Source organism: Podarcis bocagei, assembly GCF_964188305.1.
Source record: "Podarcis bocagei genome assembly, chromosome: 8".
Lineage (NCBI taxonomy): Eukaryota > Metazoa > Chordata > Lepidosauria > Squamata > Lacertidae > Podarcis > Podarcis bocagei.
Window position 1 is genome coordinate 60972115 of NC_138133.1, and position 19417 is coordinate 60991531.

Here is a 19417-nt window from a genome sequence, read left to right on the forward strand (position 1 = left end):
AAGTGGCCACTGCCAATTTGCCAAATGGAAAAAATCCTACCTCGCCCCTGTTCCAACACAGGCAACCAACCAATATCCGAAGCAAGGCCAAAGCAGCAACACCTACAAATAGGGACAGGAGGGCGGGTGTTCGGCAGCGCGAAGCAAGTGCCTCAGCCACGTCACGCTCCAGCTTTTACAGGCCCCCACCAATCACTCCACCTGCACTGATTGGCTCAAACGACCTGGTGTGGTTGTGGGGCCATACAGACAAGGCCTGGGCCACGCCCAGCACCTTCAACCTGGTGGGGGTTGTCTCAGGGGCCCGGGAGCAACCAGGACCCTCATTAAAGAGGATCCCATCTATCATTAGCTACTAGTCATGATGGCTCTATATTACCTCCTGTACCAGAGGCAGAGTACCCTTGAATGTCATTTGCTGGTGAACATGAGCAGGAGAGTGCTGTTGTGCTCATATCCTACTCATGGGCTTACCAGATGAATCTAGTTGCAGACTGTGGGAGCAACAGGTGATATTAAACCAAGCTTGACTCACTTGACCTGAGCCACTTATTGGAATTAGTGGACCTAACTTTGTCGTGTTCATTCATTTCAGTAGATCTACTCTGAGTAAAACTTAATTGACTACCACCCAAAATGTTGGACTGATATGTGATAGGTCCACTACAGTTTTTTAGAAATAATGTGAATTGTGCTAGAAATCAGTTGTCTGCACAGTCCTTAAGACAGTCCAGAAGACATATAACTGGGATGATAACTTGAACCTTGTCCTGACGATGAAGCTGACCACTCCAACCCCTGAGCCCTGTGGGCTCTGTCTTATGACAGCATATGCCACTACTGCTTATCTGAATGTTTCCATAGCCACAATGAACAGTCTGCATCACTTTCTAATGTTTAGGAGACTCCACAGCCTCCCACCAAGACAGCGCCCAAGAAATCCCACCTCAGGTGTGGTGTGGGAGGTCTATGAAACTTAGTTTTGTGTGTGCTGTTCCACTTGGCCAGCAGTGTGTCAGCTTGACACAAGAGCCCATTTGTGAGCTTTGGAAGGCTGGAGATTCTCTGGGCAAAGGTCACAAAAATAAGATTTGGCATAATGAATAGATTAAATGGAGAAAAGAGGAATGGAGCTAAAAGTAAATGATCCTCAATGGTGGTATTTAAGGCTAAAGGCTGCTCCCAACATTACCTTTTAAAGACATAAGAGTTCTCTCATGAGTCATTCCCATGTGGGTATAATTAATACAAGTAAGTTGCACAGAGGCAGTCTCTTCAATATGCACGTCCCTTCCCTTTAGGTGCATTAATTATTTCCACATGCTGTTTTCAGATACATGAGTGACATAACAGGGAGGAGTGCCATGTTATTAAATAGTAACATGAGAAAGAGCCCATGTGCTCCTATTTTGGCCTGAGTGCTTACGTGAGAGATTGATATTCGGGATGACTGGAAATAGACTGTCTTATATTTAGCTGTTTTGCTATGAAACATCCTGAGTGTTATGAGCAGCACAGAGAAGTCGTAAAGATGGAAGCAACATAGCTAGGAGTGCACAGTGCTTTGTGCTTTGCCGAATATCTAACCACAACAAAGCCCTGTGTCAGCTGAAAGGCTATGAATTACACTTTGTTACTGTAGCCAGTGCACGCTGTCTTTAGTGTTACATTCCAAATCGCCATTTCCCCCTTCTTAGCAGAGAAGCAAGCAAGCAAAAATCGCCACAAACAGCTTTGTTGTTTTCTTGTGGATAAAGGACCACGTATAAAAAGCCCAAAGCCTTTATTTTTTTAACCTGGAAGAAGGCAACCGCATTTGACACACACACACAAACAAACAAACAAACAAACACAACAAACAACAACAACTTAATTGTACCCTACCCATCTGACTGGGTTGCCCCAGCCACTCTGGGCAGCTTCCGACATATATAAAAACATAATAAAACATTACACATTTTAAAACTTCCCAATACAGGGCTGCCTTCAGATGTCTTCTAAAGGTTATACTCATCTCCTTGCCATTTGATGGGAGGGTGCTCCACAGGCCAAAATGTAGCTACAATCCCAGGTGGGTTGTGCGTTTGATTACTTTGATGCTTGAGTTGCTTCTCAAATAAACTAAGCCATCATATCAGCTGGTGACTGGCTGTTTGTGAAGGGACCGAACAACTGCTTGCTTGCTTGTTTACCTTCATTTATATCCAACCTTCTTCTCCAAGGAGCTCCTCATTCAGTCCCCACAACAATCCTGTGAGCTAGGATAGGTTGAGAGGCCATGACTAGCCCAGGGTCAGCCAGTGAGCTTCATGGCTGAATGGGGATTTGAACCTTGGTCTCCCAGGACCTAGTCCAACTCTCGAACCACTATACCACACTGGCTCTCTAGTATGGTGAAGGAAAGGGAAAGGTGGCCCTGGAGTTGCAGAACCACAGAGAACTCTCGGTGAGCAACTTGCTCCAACAAAGGTTGAAAACAAAGTGAGCCTTTTCACACCTCTGGCCCCACACCATCCCTTCCAGGCTCTTTGTGGAGAACTTAGTTTCTGATAGAGCCAGCCCTCTAGCCTGAAGGTGAACATTACTCCTAGGTTCCATAGCCTCTTGTGTGCCATTTAAACAGTGAGGTACAGTGGGGGGCATTTGATTCCTTAGACAAAGGCTCCTATGAGTCTCCTATGTCTTTCTCTATAGATCCTGATGCTACATGGTGATTCCATGAGTTCTTGTCTGTTAGCATCAGGTTCGGTAGTCTCCCAGTCTCCAGTAGTGCATGGAGGCTGGGGTTGTGCACCTGCTGTTAAATTATTCTAATTTTATGCTGGAAATACAATTAATATCAGGAAGCTTAATCCCTAAGCCCCTCTTTAAGATTCAATCCCATTTAGAATCAGTACTGCCATTTCAGTAAGACCAGTTTGATGGTAAAGATAAAGATTGCTCAGATGGCTGGATTCCAGAATCCATTGCCAGAAATCCAAATAAGCAAGCATGATAAAAGATAGAAATGTCAGCTTCTGGGATCAGCTCAAGGGTGCCTCAAAGGGCACCACATTCCACTTACAGATAAAATACCTGCCTGGTGCTCATATACCCAAACCCAATGAAAACTTGTTTCCTTGTGTGTTTTCACAGAAGGGTTTGCCCCAACCCCAGTTTATTTTATATTCCTAAAATACAAATAGTACGTAGGAATCTCAGATGCCTATTTAAATAGCCTCCAGTAAGTAGGAAACATTTGAATTAACCAATAAAGACGGTTCAGCTAAACACTTAAGGGTTTCCTGTTGGGATGGAGGGGAATGCCTTGAAGAAAACATTGGCGTCTGAAGCTGATGCATACCATCTTGAGAAGAAATATGTGAAAAATTACATTGATTTCCTATGATGGTTTTCAATCAGTCTATCAAAATTGTTAGGACTCGGAGTATGGGCAACCCCTTGGCATAAGCAGACACTGATGCTACTGGGCAGAAGACCATGGAAGAGTTACTTACCAGCAGCACATTCGCATTACCTTTCCCCTGGTTATTTTTTTTTGGGGGGGGGGAGGGCACTAGCTTTTCATCAAAATTATTGACCTTCATAGGCTGGCCCCAAGCTGAAATAGACACCACCGCAAGCAGCTTTTACTATTCACTGCCTATTTTTGCTATCAGGCATGCAAATGCAAGGCCCTCAGTTTCCACTCCTTTAAAAGTGAACCTCCCATACTGTTTAGCACAACCACCAAAGCTTCTTTGCATTGCCTGAACCACAAGGCCACACTGTTCTTCTGGAAGACTTATTAAAAAGAACAATTGCCTCTGGAGAACCAACTCCAGCTTTGGGGGGAACTGTGGGTCCATCTTTTGGAGCCACTGTCACCTTTGCCCTTCCCCTTGCCATCTTTTTCTGAGTCTATTTGCCAAGGCAGAGGCTGCTGTTTCTTCTCTTTGCTCCTTTCTTTCTTTTTTTGACTCAGAAAGGTCAGGTGAACAACCTGTGACAGCAAGAAGGAAATGTGGCTCATGCTTTGCGTGCAAAAGGTCTTGGGTCCAATCCCTGGTGCCTCTAACGCTCCTGGCCTCTGGAGAGCTGCCGCTATAAAATGTTGATATAATGATGCTAAATGGACCAATGGTTTCACTTGGTATGAGGCAACTTCCTGGGTTTCTATATTCCTGAAGAGCAGAGAGCTCCAGGAGCTGTTGGTGGTGCCCGACATTGTCACTGCCTTACAATGCCAATGCTTGGCACCAGTCTCATGCCTTGGCATCACCCAAATCAAAATGGCTAGGGCTGTCTGATGTGCCATCATTTCACTGAGCAATGACAGTTCCCCCTATAGCAATACTGATACCATGCCACATCAGTCATGCCTAAACAATTTGAAACGGGTGTTGTTCCATGTGTATCTCCCACCTCTTGCCATTATGTCAAAAGAAGCCAATGCATCAAGACTGAGGAATACTCCAGGTAGACCTACTGAGTTTTGGCTATAGCAGTTCTGCAAGAAAGTCAGATTTCCAAGCCAGGATTCAAGTTATCCAGCAAGGCCAATGAAGGGAGATGTTAGCATAGCAGCCGTAGCCCATGGAGCCAGTCCATAAGCAGGCAGGTACAAGAGACAGGGAGAATGGAACGCTGATACCAGACAGCAGGAGCTTTGGAAAGATGCAAACCCTGAATATCTGCAGTACTAACCCACCAGAAATCCAGAGAAACCCAAGGTAGGAGAGCAAACAACGGGCAAGAATTGAGGACTCACGGGAAGCAGCAGTGCAGGGAAAACAACACACTGAAAAGGAGATACGTGGAAAAGGCAGGAATGCCAACAGCAGAGGGATGAGGCTACACAACAGAACAGAATAGAGTAGACAACATCTAACTGATCAGTCTGTCTAGGCATGTAATCCTAATTGAGATTGCTGCAGGCTGATCTGGTTGAATGATGCTGGGTCCATAAAGCTGGCAGTCAGTGCCAAGGGGATGAGAGGAGGGCATTTAAATATTTCATGTAAGATGACAAAAATATCTCTGTTTGGCACTGTTTGTACTGATTTTTGAAGACTGGATTCTAAGGAATCACAGGTTAGAATTTCATCTGAAGAATGGAAAGACACTGGCGAGGAGGAGAGTCCTGCTTTAAAGAAAATCTTCTCCTAGCTTCTTTTGATTCTTTTTCTCCTAGCAAATTGGTCACTCCCTCAAGAAACATCTGTGACAGGCTCAATAATGTGGTTCCGGAGTTATCTTTTCAGATGACAGTGTAAACATACACATTTGCTATTCCAGGATGAATGAAAACGTTTACGGATCAACCTTCATAGATAATCAGACCCCTTTTTCTGAACATGATGGAGAAACACATTAACGTAGGCCACAGAAATGTAAAAATTTCCTGATGCATGTGAACAAAGCATCATCTCTAAATTTCAATTTGGATGTGTATTGTTGAAATGGATGACATACGACAGAAAGGCTTTCATTTGCTGGGTGACTGAATGTATTTCTTTAGACTAAGAGCAGCAGCCTCTGAAGCAATGCAAGCTTTGCCATATGCAGAAATTAGGGGAAGTGACAGCCAACCTTCTGCTACAAGTTCAAAAGCAATACAAGGCCAAAGGTCAAGTAAAAGAATTGGGAGGGCACCAAAACGTGAATCAATGCTGACCCAAGACATTCTGCTACCTGAATTGGAGCCTCACTGCCACCCCACCTTAGACCTGCATGAAGGTCAACGCTTTTAGAAGTCTTGTTGCACCATTTAACACCAGTTCCTGCCTTCCTCTGCCCCCACCACATCCCAGTTCCCCTTGAAGCAAACTGCATCACTCTAATTCACAGCTGGAGCAACCTTGGGCTAAATCATAGGATCATAGCATTGTAGGGTAGGATTGGACTCCAAGGGTCATCTAGTCCAACCCCCTGCAATGCAGGAATCTCAACTAAAGCATCCATGACAAAAGACCATCCAATGTCTGCTTAGAAACCTCCAGTGAATAGTCCACAACAGGCATAGGAAAACTCGGCCCTCCAGATGTTTTGGGACTATAACTCCCATGATCCCTAGCTAACAGGACCAGTGGGCGGGGATGATGGAATTGTAGTCCCAAAACATCTGGAGGGTCAAGTTTGCCTATGCCTGATCCACAACTTCCCAAGAGAGTCTGTTCCACTGTTAAACATCTCTTACTGTCAGAAATTTATTCCTTGTCATGAACTGGCAGGACAATGGGGAGGAGGAAGAAGATCCCGGCGAGGGGTGTAGCCAGGACTGGGACAAACCAGGACAAGCAGGGAATGGGGAAGGAAGTACTCACAGCACGATGGAGGCCAGGGGGTGAGGGTCAATGCACAGGAACCAGAGCAGCAGAGCCCATCACCAGAGCCAGAGAAGCCCTGTCTCCGTGACCACAGCAAGCTCTTAAATGTAGGGAGTAGCAGGAGTAGCGCTCTAGGAGGCTGAGGCAGGCGAGGGCCTACAGCTCACCTTACCAGCTGGCCAGGTGGGGTTCACTAACTCTGGGAGGAGTTGTGTGATTCCTCAGCTGGAGTGGGCTTAGAACAGGTGAGAGTCACCTGCCTCATAAGCCCAGAGGCTGCAATCAGCATTGGAAGTACAAAAGGGAAGTAGAGCTGAATTGCCCATGTTGATGAACCTTGGCTTAGATGCTCCTGGGCCTCTATGGGACTGTTCTTTGACTCTGGACTGTATCCTGACTGCTGGACTTTAACGTTGGCCTATTTGGATTGACCCTGGACTGTGTTTCCTGATCTTTGGTCCTCAGGCGTGTGGATTGATCCCTGGACTTTGGACTTGACATACTGACTTGCTGCCAGGTAAGCCTGGGGTTCATGGCATACCTGATATTTGGTCAGAATCTCCCAGTGCTTTCCAGTGTCTTCATAAACAAAGGATGTATACATATTCTGCATCCAGTGCCCTCCAACCACTGGTGTGGAAAGCAGAGTATGCACGGTCTTAGCCCTAATCCATATCTATTCTATCACTTCTTATGAAACACTGGATCTTTATGCATTCCCCCTTCCCCTGCAAATCCAGCTTCAATCCAATTTGAGAAAAAGCACAACCTAGCTGTGTTTAAACTTTTTTGTTTTTAACTTGTTTTTACTTGTTTTTAACTTGTTAGGCTTATGCTGTATGGCTTTGTGTCTTTATTGATGCAAACCACTTTGATATATTTTTATTATATAGTAAAGGTAAAGGGACCCCTGACCGTTAAGTCCAGTCATGGACAACTCTGGCGTAGTATATAAATATATTTATAAACAAAATTGCTGTTCCTGCTATGCCCTATTCATCTATTCTTATTTTTAAAAGGGCATTCTCTGTATGACTGGGAATAGCCATATCAATACTGTTATATGCCATATCAGAGCAGTGAGAGGCTACAGCACTTGCCCAGAGTCCTAGTTCCCTTGAAGTGAAGGTCAGCAGAGACTGTGGGATCTTAAGGGTACATGGTGGTGCCTTTAGGATGTAGAGTTTTATTTACACATATATACATCCTGAACATAGGCTCGAGGGGTTCACAGCATTACCCCACCAAAAAATAATATATATATTGCTTCTTCATTAGTCACAGCTTTGGATCTGTGCCTCCAACTTCCAGCCTGCTTCCAGCTCTGCTCTCTGACTATTGTTCTCCTACATAATGGCTAGGTGGAGTGGGGAGAAGGCATACCCATTTGTCCTATCTCACAGAACAACTTCTTTGGTTATTTAATTGTGGTGCTGAACTAGCTAGCCAAAGCCATTATCTAAGCAAAGGAACTGCTTTGGCAAGCTTCCCCTCATACATTGTACCCCCTCAAATACAGGATCCCAAGAATTGGAAGGGACTTGGGGCATCATCCAGACTGAACCCTCCCCCCACAAAACCCTCATAACAATACTGACAATCTGATATTCATACATTTTTGGGGTGTTTTCTTTTTCTTTTTAAAGAGACACAGTAACCTCAAAAAAGGGAAATTATACTGGCAATTAAGACATAAATGTTGAAGGTGTGGTTGCAGTTTGTGGAAGAAATGTATCAGTCAGCCTTTTCGGAATGTCAGCTGCCTGTGGTCTGTCTGTAGTCTATGTGGAAGTGGGGGGATAAAATGGATAGCATGCACAAGATTCTCTGTGGAAGAATTTATAAAATTAAATATACTATTTGGTGTAAACCAAGTAGAAGCTGTTATTTTAATCATTACTTATATGAAGAACCAAATCAATTATATCATGCCCCTTAACTGCCCCAGGAAAACTGGGACGTCCCATTATTTTGCATGAGTACACGGTGACCATTTTGGGTGCCACCATCTAGCACAATCTCACACTGCAGTCTTAACCCTCCCCCCCCAAGTGCTTTTTCAGGGCTGAAATCTCAAGCAGGTCACATGACTTGTGTGGGGGCATGGTCCCAGAAGATGGTATGTTATATTAGTTTGTGTAGATAAATACAATCAACCTGTTTACAGGCAATTCCATAAAATGGGCTGAGGCAAAACAAAAAAACAGACAGAGAGCTGATCTCTCTCATGGGCAACCTTCAAGGAGCTGTATGCCAGAGGTGGGTGTGGACAGAGGCAGGAGTGGGCAAAGCAATAGCTGTGACTCTTATCTTTGTACAGCAGACCACACAAAATCGTGGTTTTCTGGACACATGCCCCCTTTACATCTCTCTGTCCTTCAGACAGGCAAGGAAGAGGTCCTATCACAGTTCAAGGGCACATTTCAACAGGAGGCAGCGTACAGGGCTTGTGAGGGTGTTTTGGGTGGCCTGTGGAAAATCCGTGGCCTGGTAGACAGAGGCCTGAAGGGCCACATTTAGCCCCTGTGTATGAGGTTCCCACCACTGCCATACTGAATGAATAGTGAACAGGCCTAGAAGCTAGACCTGATTTCTGGAAGCAGTTGGTTTCCTAGAAGTCAGCAGTGTCCCAGAAGGCCAGTGGGTCTTCACAGAACCTTGAATTGTGGGGTTTTTTTTCCAGGGATTGAACTTCCTTTATGTGGATGCCACTAAGCTCTCTGCCTCTGCATTACTCCATGGAAAGCAGTTTACTATATCTAAGGGCTTCTCAGAATGAGCCACGATTGCTTGGAATAAAAATAACATTCCACAAATGCTGAAAGAAAAGAGAGCCATACTACTGTCAGAATAATGGAAGATACCTTTGAGGAAATTGTGCCAGTTTCTGACTTGGCACAGGCCTAGCTATGTTTAAATCTTCCTGGACAGATATGGCTTTAGGGTCAAGTATAAGGGTTTTGTTTTGTTTTGTTTTAATGTACATTTGGGGTGGAACCAGGCTGGATTTTCCTTGATCCAAGACTGTAGTTTCATGCCAATGTAAAGCTTGGGCAATCAGTTTTGTGATATTCTGGGGTCCATAAATGCAGACTACAAACTTGGCATAAAACAAACTTGATATTTAATCAAATGAGAGAATGACTCAGCAGCTAATACAGCCATCCCAAGGCTTTCTACAATCTATTAAGCCCCAGTGGGTTTAGGGCATGTCATCAAATTACTGTCTCCTTAATTCTGTTGTCCAGCATCCCACATGAGGGAATGTCTCCAACTTGCAAACCCTATTTCTACATGTCTGATCCCTTCATCCAGGGATATTCCATATAGCCCATCCAATTGTCCATGTCGTATTTTACTTGGCATTCATCATTATCAAAATACTGAGAGAACACAACTCAACGAATGAAAGTTGCTCATTCTGTTGCTTTTAGCATTAGGTACATGGTTTATCTGCTTTCCATTAACATAAAAGATAAAGTTCTGAAAGGGTGAGAAGATTCCTTTTCATTCTTTAAACTAAAGTCCCTTGTGAAAGTTACAAAATAAAATTTGGTGTTCTAAGGGAGTAATTTAAGATTAATATTAAGCCACCAGTGGGGGAAAATACTACAAAGCATTGCTGAGGTTGCTGTGGTAACTTCTCAGTTTTTCCTTAGTAGTCATCTAAATAGTCATGTAAAGCTTTCATTAGTGGCCAGCTCAAATTAGACCTTCCCCAAGGCAAACTGAACTCACAGATGGACCTCTATTAAAGCTTTTTAAAATTGAATTAGTGATTGTAGTTGTCAGTTGTTTTAAACAGCACAAGGATTTTTTGTTTTTGTTCTCCCCCCCCCCCAATTTTTTTTCCACCTTTTAACTTTGCTGTTCCTGTAGTACCACTTTAGGGCATCATTAGTGAACATTTGGGGCAGATGCTGCAAAGTTATAATCAAAGTCATTTTGCTTTTGTTTTTATGCATACATTTAATGTTCCTTTCATATATTTTCATGACCATTCTGACCACAGAGTCCCCATGCAATAAAATGGCAAATGCAGTTCAGTGTAAGCAAGGGCAATGTGGTGTACACTGAAGCAAAAAAATAAAAATCTTAACTTCATGTAATGTATGCAGTTATGTGGTCTGAACTGATGGTGACTGGCCAGCAAATGGAAACTTGGTGGGTAGCTCAGTGAAAATGTCAACTAGTGTGCAGCAGCTATGAAAAAAGGTGAATTCCATGTTAGGGATCATTAAGAAAAGGACTGCTTTCAGTTCCTGTCACTGCACTTAAAAAATGATATTGTGGAACTAGAAAAGCTGCAGAAGTGGGAAACAAAAAAATGATTTCAAAGCTGGAACAGCACCCCTATGAGGAAAGGTTACATTTGGAGCTTTTGGGCTTACAATATATATATATAGAAAAGAGTACAGTAATGGAGGACATAGTAATAGTGTAAAAAAAATATATGCATGTGTGAAGGAAGTAGATAGGGTTAGGTTTTTATTCCCCTCACATGGTGCTTGGTGGAAGATCCTGGACAAGCAAATAGACATAATTTACACAGCACATAAACTCGAATTTTCTCCTACAAGATATAGTCATGGCCACCACTTTGGATGACAAATTCATGGAGGATAAGGCTACTGATGGCTACTACTAGCCATGATGGCTGTATACTACTTACGGGAGCGGTTGGTGCCGTGGTCTAAACCACTGAGACTCTTGGGCTTGCTGATTGGAAGGTCGGTGGTTCAAATCCATGCGACAGGGTGAGCTCCTGTTGCTCTGTCCCAGCAGTTCAAAAGCATGGCAGTGCAAGTAGATAAATAGGTACCTCTGCAGCGGAAAGGTAAGTGGCATTTCTGTGCATTCTGGCTTCCGTCATGGTGTCCCATTGCACCAGAAGCGGTTTAGTCATGCTGGCCACATGACCCGGAAAGCTGTCTGCGGACAAATGCCAACTCCCTCAGCCTGAAGCAAGATGAATGCTGCAACCCCGTAGTCACCTTTGACTGGACTTAACCGTCCAGGGGTCCTTTACCATTTCCTTATATTACCTACAACCGTGGTTTTCAACCAGTGTGCCGTGGCACCCTGGCGTGCCTTGAATGATGGTCAAGGGTGCCACAGGCAACACTGGCCTCTGTCCCTCTTTCCTTCCCTCCTCGTCTGATGCCCTCTTGTGTCTCTGCCTCAGTTGTTTGTTGCAGCAGCCTCCCAGGCAAATGATGGCTCTGGGGCTGACCAGGGGTTGTTTCCCAGGCCCCTGTGGGGCAGTGTAAGGAGGCACGCCTTTTGGGGGCAGCTCAGAGAGCAGGGCTGGTGGCGGCAGCTGCCCAGAGGACTCCCAAGGAGAGGAGAGGAGGCTGAGGGAACACTCCACAAGGGAGGATATTCGAGAAAGGGTGAGAGGCTGCCAGCTCTGCAGGCAAAGGGTGACGTAACTGGGCTCCTGAGCCCCACAGGGGTGCAACAGAAAGAATGTAGTTGGTCAAGAGATCCGTGGACTCAAAAAGGTTGAAAACCAGTAACCTGAAGTATTGGAGGTCTCATGCCTCAGAATCCCAGATGATGGGTAGCCCAAGTGGGGAGCATGTTGTGGCACTAATGTTCTGCTTTCAGGTTTCGCATAGGCAACTGACCAGCCAGGCTACTGAGCTAGATGGGCCTTTGATTTGACCCAGTAGGGCTCTACTTATATTTAGAGATCTTCTTAAAAGTAGGCAGAGCCAGAGGCAAAAGTAGGTGGAATAGTGGATGTGTCTCTTGTCTTCGTACAATAGGCTATGTTCCAGTCATGCAAAAGTCAGAGGTTTCTGGTATCACAAACCATGAAGACATCTGTCTGGTATCCATCACAATTCAAGAAGGACACTGACAAACTGGAATGTGTCCAGAGGAGGGCAACCAAAATGGTCAAAGGCCTGGAAATGATGCCTTATGAGGAATGGCTAAGGGAGCTGGGCTGGGCATGTTTAGCCTGGAGAAGAGGAGGTTAAGGGGTGATATGATAGCCATGTTCAAATATATAAAAGGATGTCACATAGAGGAGGGAGAAAGGTTGTTTTCTGCTGCTCCAGAGAAGCGGACACGGAGCAATGGATCCAAACTACAAGAAAGAAGATTCCACCTAAACATTAGGAAGAACTTCCTGACAGTAAGAGCTGTTCGACAGTGGAATTTGCTGCCAAGGAGTGTGGTGGAGTCTCCTTCTTTGGAGGTCTTTAAGGAGAGGCTTGACAACCATATGTCAGGAGTGCTCTGATGGTGTTTCCTGCTTGGCAGGGGGTTGGACTCGATGGCCCTTGTGGTCTATTCCAACTCTATGATTCTATGATTCTATGATTCTATGATTCATCTACCCTATCAACCAAGCAAGAGGCATTATCACAGTTCAAGAATGCACTCCAGCCAAGCAAAATGACTCATGGAAGGGGTGTTGATTACCAAGGAGGGACAGGGCCTGAGAGAGTACTGAGAGCAAGGCAATGAGTCCTGGAGGTTCCAAGCCCTGTTATGACCTCCGGACAGTCAACAAGTCAACCACATTCAGCAACAAAATGATCTGGGGGCTACAGAAACTCCCCTGAGAGGAAGGCTACGATTTGACTTCTTTATTTGGAGGAGAGCAAGTAAAAGGCGGTCATGGCATGCAGAAATCATATTGGGAAAAGGCCTTTTTCATAATACTTCATCCACTGGATCCTGCCCAGCATATTTGCTATTTTTTTATCTTTTTGCTTGTTCGTTGCATTTCTACACCTCCCAATAACTGACATTCTCTAGGCAGTTTACAATAAAGTCTGAAAGCAAAACAAAAAATGAAATACACATAAAAACTAAATCAGGGTAAAATAGCACGTTAACAACACAGAAACAGAATAAAACAGCACAAAACTGAATAACAACCTCTGGCCGAAGTTTAATAAAAAGGAAGCATAATCACTGAATCTTTAAAACTTATATGAGGTCTTATAATTAACTTGCAATAATAATAAATATAAGGCCAGAACAGGAATGAAAGCTTTGTTTACCTCATGCCTTTACATTGCATTTGAATGGCATAAATATTGCTCAAAGCATTTTTTAAAAAATAACTGCACCAAATTTCACTGGCATGCTATAATATTATATTCAAGTCTCTTTTTAGAAATCCCATTTAACAGAATGGTTTATTAATACTCTGTTAATAGTCAATCTTTTTTTCTTTTCTTTTTTCTTTTTACAAAAGTCTGATTAAAAAGTAGGCCCAATTCACTGTTATGAAAAATATTTTATTGATTGAATTCCTTGCGGCTGTTTAAGTCTAAAATTATAGCTAAGGGGTAGATTGCAGATACTACATCTCGTTTTAGTATTAAGATGAAAATGTTACTCAGATTTGTAATACTAATTAAACTATCCTCATGACCCTTGACTTCTAATACAAAAGTTGCTTCTGTGCTTGAAACGGATCATTTTCTTCAAAGTAACCTTTGAATTATGCTAAAAAATACACAGGTGACAGGCCAATGAGGCATCATTGCCACAGAATAATACTTTTCATTTCTCTTTTAAATCAAAAATTAAATACAGATCTTTGAGGTTCAGGTCTCAAGGAGGTTTAGTCACATGACTCCTATTAATTTTAATAGGGTTTGCATTGGTTTATCTGCACTGGAATTCATGGGGAATTAATGTCACTAGTTTTCACTCTCCCCATCTTTGCTCTCTGAACATTATTGCTTAGTTTCATGTAGCTTAAAAGGCCCTGAAGGGGAAAGAGGGCAGGGACAAATAATTAAACTAAAAACAATCAGATTTTCATAAGCCTTTGCTCATGAGAAAGGTGATAATATGTAGACAAGCCTCGTACGTTAGATTAAAAAGATAAACCTGATGAATAATTTCAACCCTGTAAACCTTTCCTCCTGAGCATCACCTCTTTTCAGATGAAGGATCTCCATCTGTAAACAAATACCTGAACTGGAATGAATGTGGACCTATAAGGAGAAAATGGGAATGGTATGGAATGCTGGAAGTTCCTACCAGCAAGGGATCTACTTGATCTTGGTAGGCAGGGATTTTTGTGTTTTCATTTTAACTTTTTAGCCTCCTTTTTATTATGTTGTTTGTTGTACTTTGTTTAATTATATTGGACAGGATTTGTCTAAGCAGCCCCATCAATGGAAGACCTGCTTTTGCAGCAAGGCTTTCCCTCCTTTTCCTTTCCACACATTCTGAATTTGTCTCCAGCCGGATGGTTGGAGGATCTCTCCATCTGGCAAGCTGAGAGGCTTGCACAGATTGAATGATGAGAAGAATGCAGCATTGCATTTCATCCATTGTATTTATTCATTGTGTGAATTGTTTTCACACTTTTGTACACCAGCTTGAAATATTCTGACGAAGAGGAGTTAAGAAATGCTTTAAATAAATAAATAAATGCTTGAGTGTGGCCTGCTATTTTGAATTTGCTATAACCCAATACACACTCAGAGTCTTTTCCAGCAGTAAAATGAATATAAGGAAAAAAGAGAACCACTTAATCAATTCATTTATTCTATGCTCAGGGTAGCTCTTGGTCCAATTAAATGGAAATGTTCGCATTTCCTGCAGAGTTACTCATCTTGAAGCAGTACGTAAGAAAGGCTTACTTAGGTTTTTGCGTTTTAAGTCCAAAGCAAAACATTCTGTTCCAAGCAATGTTGCAACATCAGAAAGGAAGCATGAAAATAAGAGCTGGGGATATGATATCAGAACCACAAATGTTCCCGTTGACAGTAGTGCTGTACCAAATCTGTTTGAGGTTCGGCTTTCAAAGTGAGAGCTACTATTGGGAGGAAGAAGACAAAAACAAAAGAGAGAAGTGCACTTTCCGCTTAATCCCTGGGCATAGTTATTCTTTCCTTGATTTGACGCTGCATTGGTGCCTTAAAAAACAAAACAAAACAAGCTATGATCCCAAACAACAAGGGATCACGTACTGACCATGATAACAACAGAGCATCACATTACCAACCAGTTTTTGCTGTGTAATGACATCAGTCAGGGTGGACAGGACCTCCCACAGACTTCATTCTAAAGGGAAGTGGGAAAGGGACATTACTCAGGCTACTGGACTGTTGTGCCCAATTCCATTTGTATTGCCTGTGAGACCAGCACTGTGGTCTAGCCTTCTTTGCACATAACTCCTCATAGGGCAGAATGTGAATGGACATGCACATTGGTTTGTACATTGCCAACCATATTCTGTTCCAATTAGTCAACCAAATCTGACAATGTCACATCCACATCATTTAAAGCGTCTTGAAAGCACAAGACTTCCACTGAAGAAACCTGGGAACTGAAGTTTGTTAAGGGTGTCATCAGGTGGGTGCCATTGCTGTTATAAGAGTACAAGGGAGGTGTTCATGTTGAGTTCTGGCACCTCTTTTTCTTAAAAAAAAAAAAAGCCTAGCTCTGCTCAGTATTCTGGGCATTCCCACTGCTGGTTTGGGAAGCAGATAACACACAACATTAACCACAGTTCACATCTATCCTGTATCCATCTTGTCATTTATTGTGAAATACTATGCTTTGAGACATTCCCTCCCAAACTAGCTTTGATCCAAATTGAGAAAAAGAATGACCGAGCTGTGTGTCCTAGTGTCTTTTTCCTTAGGTAATCATACATGCAACACATGTGTGTTCTATATTTCCCCCTCTTTTAGTTTTTCATATTGGTCGAAAGAAATATCTGGCCTTGAACTGGCTTGATGGCAGAGGAAAACGAGTTAGCTACTACTAGTGCACAGCTAATGAGTTCAATTTTCCGAGAATCTGTTTTTATAGGCTGGAAGTTTGGTTTTATTACTGCCCCTTTTTGCTACTTCAGAATAATTTGTTGGAACGGATTCACTTCTTGTGGCCTCCTTCCATGCTCACGTGCTCCTGAAGACCTCGTTCTCCTTTTGATGGATTCAAAATATTACTTGATTGTAGTTTGATATCCATCTTCCTTTATTTAGCGTCTTGTATTATTTTTAATGCAACAGCTTGCAGTAATACTACTTAGTCTGAAAGTCTACTGAAAGAACAGGTAACACACCCACACCCAGAAGAAGCATGAGGAACCAAGTACTCTGTTGTGTTTAAAAATGCAGGGTTTTTTATTCCAATAAAAAAGATTGATCCTGTCACAATATCCACAAAAATAAAAGCCTCTATGGCTATTCCCATGCAAAAGATGCCTACCAGCACAGCACAGAGAAGAATCCTCATTTAGGGGAAAGACAAAGAATTCAACATTTTAAAAACCTGAACATTTTAAAAACCAGCATTTCAGTGATGTTCCTGTTCCAGATATTAGATGATGGGCAGCTCGTGATCAACATGTTTGGCTAATGAATATAGCAATCAACTGTCCTCCCACTGTGTAGACTCTAGACAGGGTAGAACATATGGATAGCTGAAGTGCCATTGGTACACTGATGATACCTAACTCTATTTCTCATTTTTACAGGTATTATTTAAGGCAGTGAATGTGCTGAATCAATGGCCCAGTTCATACATAAGTGTGGTGAGTGCTGTTTTACCCAGGTCCTGTATGTGGGCTTCCCATAGGCTTCTGGTTGGCCAATGTGAGAATAGGGTGCTGAGCTTTTGGTCTGATCCAGCAGGACTCTTCTTAATAATCTCAATTTGATCATCATGGTTTATTGGTGTGGTACCTGAACATTCGTTCCCCCTTTTCACTTCCTCTACAGTTTCCCATTTCACCCAAACTATGAAACAGCAGCTCTAACTTCTGACTACAAACCAAGATTGCAAACCATAGTTCAATCCTTGTTTGCAATAAGTACTTTCTTTAGCTTTATGAAAACCATAGGCTCAATGCTACAGTTTCCAGAGTGGTCTAACAATCAGTCCCTCTTCTCTGGGAACTCTGGGTATCATAGGTCTGTGAGAGGAATAGGGGTGCTCTAACAACTCTTTGCACCCCTTAAACAAATGAAAGCTCCCAGATTCTTTAGGAGAAGCCATGACAGTTGAAAAGCTAGCATAGTGCTTAAAATGTGTAGTGTGGGTGTGGCCTATATGTAGTTCAGGGTCCATAACAGTGTTGTGTATTCTAGAACAATTTTAACATTTATATTCAGACAGCCCCTAATTCTGGAAGTTAAAGTGTAGCATTGAGCCTATGGTTTTCATAAAGCTAAAGAAAGTACTTATTCAGATAGACATCAATGTTAGATCTGAATTATCTGAAATAGTTCTGTAATTCTAAGCTCACGAGAGTAGCAGGATAGAAAAGTCTCCTACATGCCAAGCCCGAAATGTTACATACAGCTGCAGTTTGATGGCCATTTCTTCAGTTACATGCAAGACCATATGCTCTTACGCCATGCATATAGGATAACTATGGAAAATGCGTTGGCATTATTCATTCACATAAAATTGTCTGTACGAATTAATATCCCAGCTGGACTAATGCAAAACAGAAAGAAACTCTTATGCTGCCTTGCAAACTATACACATGTTGAACTCATGAGATAAAAAATTGGATGCAGCCTGAACAGCAGTGGAAGCAGTTGATGAGGGGAATAGGGTGGGGGAAATCACCATTTGAGAGCCACTAAGAGTACATCAAAGAGGGAGATGTAGCAGGAACTAAGGTTACATACATATTATATATGTGTGTGTGTATGTTTTTAAAATGTAATCATTACTTTTAGGATAAAGAAAAGGTACAGACTGGCTTCTTTCTTTTGTTCTTAGGAGATTGTACTATATATTTATTCAAGACCTATCCAAACCTATCACGGGTTTGAGGTCTTTGACTTGCTTTGTATGTTGTCAAATTACTGAGTGGAGTTCCAATGGAACTTCTTCTTCTTGCCTGGTGGTAGTAAATTCTGGGGGAAATCAAAGATACATTGCAATCAGATATATCCAGAGATTTATAATGCGCAGAATCTCAGACAGTACATGATGGAGGATATACACAGATTTTGGAGCCCAGATTTCATAGTCCTCATGTTTTGTGAAGAACAGTTGGATACCTAATGTGAAAAGGTTAGCTATCCAGAAACTAGAAATAGTACTTTTAAGCTTCTAGCAGCTACAGCCTAGGTATACCATTTACATTGTTCTATGCTTTCTTCCAGACTCCCCCTCCCTGCTGCCACTTGTACTGTGTCCTATAGTACAGAGCCTTGCACCCTTCACTTCCACCACTCTAGTCTTTGAATTTAAATTTTTCTAAAGAAAATCCTGGTGACAGGATTTGGAAAACCAGACCCCCAGAGAATGGCTTTGCATTCAATATCACATGTATAAGGCATGCATTGTATGGACACTGTGACATTTTATATCCGCATGCACATTTTTTCCACACTTGCACAACTATAAGGCTAAAAGTGTTCATATTGTTTCCTTGACTGTCAGGTTGCTGGTGCTAAAAAGCAGGGCCATCGTTCAAAGGAAGGACAAATGTTTGCATGCAGTAGGTTCCAGCTCTGAGTATCTCCAGCATCCAATCATAATCTAGTGAAAAAAGGGCTGATTCTCTTAAATTAATTATTTGATTAACTTTACCCTGATGAAATTTTAAAGGTCTTAACTTTGAATGGATTGGATCTATTGTTAGCAGAAAACAAAAAATGATGTTTCTTTTATTACTAACAGTCCACCATTCCAGATGTTAATAGAACATGTTAAATACATTATGTGCTATTGGATATTCATTATGTTTGAAAAACCAGGACCTAAGTCTGGAGGGGGCAGGGGGAATGAATTTTCCTTTTAAATTGCATGAGATGTGAGCATTATTTTTCATTGCCCACTTCCAACATGTTCTATAGTATATCTCCAAAGATCAAATCATCTTAAAAGCATTCTTACTCAGCTAGTCTTGGTTTGGCCAATGAAACTTCACACCTGCATAAGAGAAGCAGAATTAGACCATGATATTCTTTGGTGCTCATTTTTATATAAAAACCTTTGCATTCAGAGAGATGTTGTCAGCTAGCTCTCCATTCTGTCACACTCTGGGAGAGAGCCTTGGAGTAAATTACTTAACCTGAAGTCACAATTAATTTACGCTCCAGGTAGCTACACAATATCCAGTGAGGAATGGGCGTGTGATAAAAATTGTGGTG

At 42.4% G+C, this 19417-nt stretch overlaps 1 long non-coding RNA gene across 1 annotated transcript in view; it reads right to left on the minus strand.

Annotated features, from left to right (window-relative positions):
- Positions 1 to 18525: 18525 nt before the first annotated feature.
- Positions 18526 to 19417, minus strand: part of LOC308593110 — a 36876-nt gene continuing 35984 nt past the window's right edge. Inside the window, exon 3 of the long non-coding RNA XR_014010730.1 lies at positions 18526 to 19196. This is a non-coding gene — a long non-coding RNA (uncharacterized lncRNA). The remainder of the gene's footprint in view (positions 19197 to 19417) is intronic.